Genomic DNA, 6000 nt, shown 5'->3' with positions numbered 1-6000 from the left:
TTTGGTGATATTTCCTGGAACGACAGCGATCCATTTTTGCCTTAAGTCTTCATTTTTGAGAAATCTATCGATAAACAGAAAAAAACACTTCCATTAAACAATCAAATTATGGTTACCTTACTACTTCTGTATAGTATAGTACAAAATGTTCGCCATATTGTTTTGCTTGACACCCAGTGTTGTCATCCTATTAATTTAAAAAAAAAATTATAATACTTTTTAAACTAAATGATATTTTAATGACATTATAAAATAAAGATAACAGTATGAAAATTACTGCGAAAACAAAAGAAAGTAATCTTGTTGTTTGAAATTAAATAAACAATGAATAAGAACTTAGTGAGCTACATCATAATTCGTACCATAGAAAATATTTTTTCATGCTTGCAATCCATTAGACAGTGACACAATCCAATTTATAGACCTCTCGCTCGGCTCGTTTTTCCGCTTAGCATAATTGTATTAGAAATTGGACTTTATGCTAATGCAACAGAATTTATTTTTGCAGGGAATTAAAGCTGAAGTGCACAATCATGTTTAGGTAGCACGTCTCTGGTTCGGGCTGATACGCGTCCGTCCGCAATATCACGCACCGTGGAAAGCCGGTATAACCTTGCTACTATCAGGTTGTGTTTGACCAAGGCTTTAGACATAATAAAAGAGCGCTCCGTTGTTATGCTGAGTAGCTATCATGTCAAAACGTGAATGGAGTATGAGTTGCTTTCTTAACAGAGCTCTCTCCGTCACTCGTTTCATACAATCGTAGTTCCAATTTCATTTGAATATTAAGCAACCAAAGTCCATGATATTTTGCAGACATATTCTAGAAACTAATATCTGTGTCTGTGGTGTTTTAGATTTTTCTAAAAATATGTAGTTTTAAAATTACAGGGGCTCAAAGATTTGTATAAAAAATTTTAAGACCGCGTAACTTTGAAACCGAATATTTTAACAGAAATCTGGAAAACCACAGACATAGATATTAGTTTCTAGAATATGTCTGCAAAATTTCATGGACTTTGGTTGATTAATATTCAAATGAAATCGGAACTACGTTTGTATGAAACGAGTGACGGAGAGAGCCCTCTTAAAGCTGGTTATGTAGACGTGTTTTTATCTAAAGAGTAAGTATCTACCTTTACCTAGTCTGAGGTGCTAAGGGCATTGACACCATGTTTGCACCTTTTTTATTCTTTAGAATTTAGATCTTAGCTTTAAAGATATTGTATAAACTCAGCGCTTAATGCCTGCTACGAACTAATTATGATTAACTATTGGTACTAATTGTGTTAAACCATAAAAAAAGCAAATAGCCGTCATAGCCTAGTGGTTAAGAAGTTCGGAATCGGTCGGAAGTTTGATCCCGGGCACCCACCTGTAACTTTTCGCTTGATTTGACGGTGAAGGAAAGCATGGTGAAGAAATCAGCATTCCTGAAAGTACCTACTGAGGCCTAGCCTGAGACTGCCATACTAATTCACAAATTAGGGTTCCGTACCTACCCGAAGAGTGCCACCGGGACCCTATTCCCTATTAAGCCTCTGCTGCCTGTCTCTGAGCGGGCTGCATCTAACTTAATAGATAGAGAGTTGAAATTTTTACAGAATGTGTATTTCTATTGCCACTATAACCACAAATAATAACCACAAACAAAAAAAACTAAATTAAAATCGGTTCATTAGTTTAGGAGCTACGATGCCACAGACAGATACACAGATACACAGATACGCAGATACACAGATACACACGTCAAACTTATAACACCCCTCTTTTTGGGTCGGGGGTTAAAAATTTAAAATAGCCACCATAAAAATTAAAAAGTGTTATTTCTTCCACGGTTCCTGTATGATACGGACCCCTTCGTGTGCGAGCCCGACTCACACTTGACCAGTTCTTATAATAATTTGAGGTAGCAAGCGGAATGCAATATGTAACGTAAGTAGATTGAAATACTATCTCAGGCAAAAATAGTTACTGTTCCTGAAAGTAATGAAATTTAATGATCCGCTTAGTCGTATAGACCGAGTTAACTGATCCATTCTCAGGACAGCGCGGATGCGCTACGAAGATACGAAAACGGGTGGTGCTCGTACCTACACATCTGTTTCAAAAGTACTTTATACAATTTTCCACCCACTCCTGGCACAAGCTTTACGCTTAATTGGAGGGGAAAGGGGAGTATTAGTCATGATTAGCATGGCTAATATTCTTTAAAAAAAAAATTGCCAAGTAAGAAATTTAACCCTCATCACTGTGCCACTTCACTATCAGCTACTTTTTATCCCGGAATATCAAAGTGTTCCCACATGATTTTTAAAAAACACAAGCCTACGTAGACAGAGCGAAACAAAAAACAACTTCAACAAAATAAAACAGGCATTCCGAATCAGTGGTAGATGCTCTTGACGATTTAAAAGTACTTGTAGAAGTCGCACTACTTTTCCACAATTTTATTATATGTATAGATTTGAATTTGAAAGCTTAGAACAAACGAGGCTTAATTTTTCTTTTAAATAATTTGAGGCATACATCATATGCCTCACAATACACATACGTATACAATAATGTAACGTAAATTGAAGTTCAATTGAAATACTATCTCAGACACCATGCAGGCAACAAATTGTTATTGTTCCTGAAAGTAATGAAATTTAATGATCCGCTTAGCGATATCGTTCGTCGTAGAGACCGAGTTAATGGCATTCACAGGGCAGGACGGATGCTCTACGAAGATACGAAAACGGGTTGTGTTCGTAAATACACATTTTTAGGGTTTCGTACCTCAAAAGGAAAAACGAAAAAAATACCCGAATACGGAACCCTCAGTGCGCGAGTCTGCCTCGCACTTGGTTTTTTGCACAGTCGTAATACTAAATAAAGGTTTTTTTCCGCGAATGTATCGCTGTCGCAATTATAAAGTACCACTACGAAGCGTATCTACATGGAGTGTCTAGCTAATTACTCATCAAGGTCTAATTATGCTGTGGCGGTATTTGTACTGTACTTACCTATCTTGTAGTTGCATGTACAATTTCCATTGGAGCGAAGCTAGAGCTTTGTGCATATAATATGCAATGTTTCTTTTGTGGCGTGAATTTATCTTTTCCTTTCTCTCATGTTATGCTTATTTTTCTCATAATATGAACGATTGAATGTAATTTTAGTGAATGTATGGAAGACTAGAAAAGAAATAATAAAATTGAAGTTATGCCTCGAACAGTTGTAGGTGATATATAAACGTTTGAAACTTTTAAAGGTCACATTCATCTTAAATAACTAGGAAACTAACAGTATAAGTTGCGACTAGAACAGGCCAAGTAGGAGTCGGACTCGCACATGTAGGGTTCCGTAGAAAAAAATAACACTACATACTTTTTTAATTTTTATGGCGGCCATTTAATTTTTTTTTATTGTTTGTTGTTATAACGACAATAGAAACACCCATTCTGTGAAAATTTCAACTCACTAGACTCTACCTATTACGGTTCACGAGATACATTCTGATAGACAGACGGGCGGTCAACGGAGGCTTAGTAATCGGATCTCGTTGGCACCATTGTTACGGGACCCTAATTACCTAGTTCATCAGCAGTACCATCAGCTTTTCAAGCGGGTATTTTTTCATCCCACACAAATTACGAGTAGGAAGAAGTTTTGTTTACTTACTCAAAAATTTTCACTTGAAACTTGGAACGGTCATTAGAATAAAAAAATACGCTCCGATTGAGAATATCTCCTTCCTTGGAAATCAGTTAAGAATATTATGTTATGGTAAAAAAGAGATCGAAAAGAAAGAGAATCGTTCTATAAACAGTCCAGTAAAAACACTTCGAGAAATTCTATGTAAAGATCGACGAGATCTTTAAAAAAACTGAATCTGCGTAGGTAAAATCGTGGAAAAAACTTATTTTTTTACTTGATGTTTTTAATTTTTCTTGTATAACGTAGGTACTTACTTGATTTTAGTTAAATAGTGTAAATGTTAGTTTTTGTCAAAAACCGGCCAAATCCGGAGGGTTCCGTACTCGGGTATTTTTTTCTACATTTTGCACGATAAATCAAAAACTATTATGCATAAAAATAAATAAAACGGACCGACAGACAGACTGACAGACAGCAAAGTGATCGTATAAGGGTTCCGTTTTTCCTTTTGAGGTACGGAACCCTAAAAAAATTGTATGACTTTAAGTTACTGCAAGATAGGTTATTTTCTTTCATATGTGCACCTGTAATGGACAACCACACTTGTATATATTATAGTCATAATTGTATGGAAGTTGTTGGTGTAAATAAAATAAAAAAGCTACCCATTGTTCGTAGTAAATGCCGTTGCAAAAAGCTAGAGGCAATAAAACAAAAAGAGCTGGAAACCTTCAACAAAACAGGACCATTCTCAAAACTAGACTAATTTTACGACTAATTAACCTAAAGTGATTGATGATCAATTTTAGCAATGGCTAGTATTTTGCATTCATTTGTTTCCCCAGACCTTCGATCATTAATGTACTAGATATGCGTTAAATCGTGTCTATGAAAAACCAGTGTTTGTGGCACATATTTTCGATAGTTTTGCTATTGGGACAGCCAATGTGAATATAAACAGCACAGTTTGTTTTAATCAATAATATGTTGCTTCATATTGCATGGCATATAAAATTCGTTCTCGCTGATAAGTGAGACAAATACATCACACTATCACACTAATATTATAAAGGCGAAAGTTTGTGTGTGTGTGTGTGTGTGTGTGTGTGTGTGTGTGTGTGTGTGTGTGTGTGTGTGTGTGTGTTTGTTACTCTTTCTCGCAATAACTACTGAATGGTTTTGGCTGAAATTTGGAATGGAGATAGATAATATCCTGGATTAGCACATAGGCTACTTTTTATCCCGGAAAATCAAAGAGTTCCTACGGAATTTTAAAAAACCGAAATCCACGCGGGCGAAGCCGCGGGCATCTTCTAGTGAAAAATAAAAAGATTCCTCCTTTTTTGAAGTCGGTTAGAAATACAAAATGACCGAGAGTAGAAGCGATGATGTAGTGGAGAGTCTCCATAGCATTTTAATGTTATGGTTTTAATTAAGTCTTCACTTTAAATACGTATGTAATGTATCTACTTCTTTTTTGAACATTCTTAATTATTATTGGTTTAGTAGCTGTAAAAATACAGACACGTATGTAAAATTCTTAAAGCAGTTAAAAAAATATAGTAATATAGCTTAGTTATAATTTTGATTAAATTTCATTGGCAGGATTCTATAAAATCGAAGCGGACAATTTTTATGAGTATGCATTTGTTTTTACACTCGACAGCATATCTTGTACTTTAATGATCAATGTCCGAAGCCCCAGACTTTCGAGGTGCTGCGACCTTTCAAACTAATAAACTTTGTCTTTTAGTACTAAGAGACACTTCGTTAGGAATTGTACCAATTATTATCATATTACACTGTAAAAAGGTTCTAAAATGTGTATGTTCGTACAAATTTTCTTCCACATAATTATTTTCTTTTTTGGTTGTATTATAAACTAGCCGATCAGGCAAGCCAAAGAGGCTTTCCCTAATATAGATCAACGACAAACTAACAAACTACTCCGCCTGGACAAACGTAAACTTAGGAAGGTGGTGGGACTCATAACAGGGCATAGCCCACTAAACAAACACCTTTTCGTTATAGGTGTTACCGACAGTCCTCTGTGCAGGGCCTGCATGGAGGTCGATGAAACGGCGACGCACGTGCTCCTGGAGTGCATGGTCGTGGCAGAACAACGAGAACGCCATTTGGGTTCCCCAACCTCACTCCATGAAGTCCTCGGCAACCTGGGCGGTCTACTTGGCTTCTGGAGCGAGCTTGGATGGCTGGAGTGAAGACTTCGGCGGGGAGGGGCAACGCACGCACAACAGACGGAAACGTTTAAGTGCGGAAACCAGCCCAGAGAGAAGAAGAAGAAGAAGAAACTAGCCGATGCCCGTGACTTCGCCCGCGTGGATTTCGGGTTTTCGA

The 6000-nt window shown here is 36.7% G+C and overlaps 1 long non-coding RNA gene across 1 annotated transcript; it reads left to right on the top strand.

Annotated features, from left to right (window-relative positions):
* The first annotated feature begins 3482 nt into the window (after positions 1 to 3482).
* LOC123873904 lies at positions 3483 to 4172 on the top strand. Its single transcript, XR_006797795.1, has 3 exons — positions 3483 to 3558; positions 3611 to 3613; positions 4156 to 4172. It is a non-coding gene; the product is annotated as an uncharacterized LOC123873904 (long non-coding RNA).
* Positions 4173 to 6000: the final 1828 nt, after the last annotated feature.

The sequence above is a fragment of the Maniola jurtina genome, chromosome 17 (genome assembly GCF_905333055.1).
Source record: "Maniola jurtina chromosome 17, ilManJurt1.1, whole genome shotgun sequence".
Classification (NCBI taxonomy): domain Eukaryota; kingdom Metazoa; phylum Arthropoda; class Insecta; order Lepidoptera; family Nymphalidae; genus Maniola; species Maniola jurtina.
This window is presented reverse-complemented; position numbering and strand designations above follow the sequence as displayed.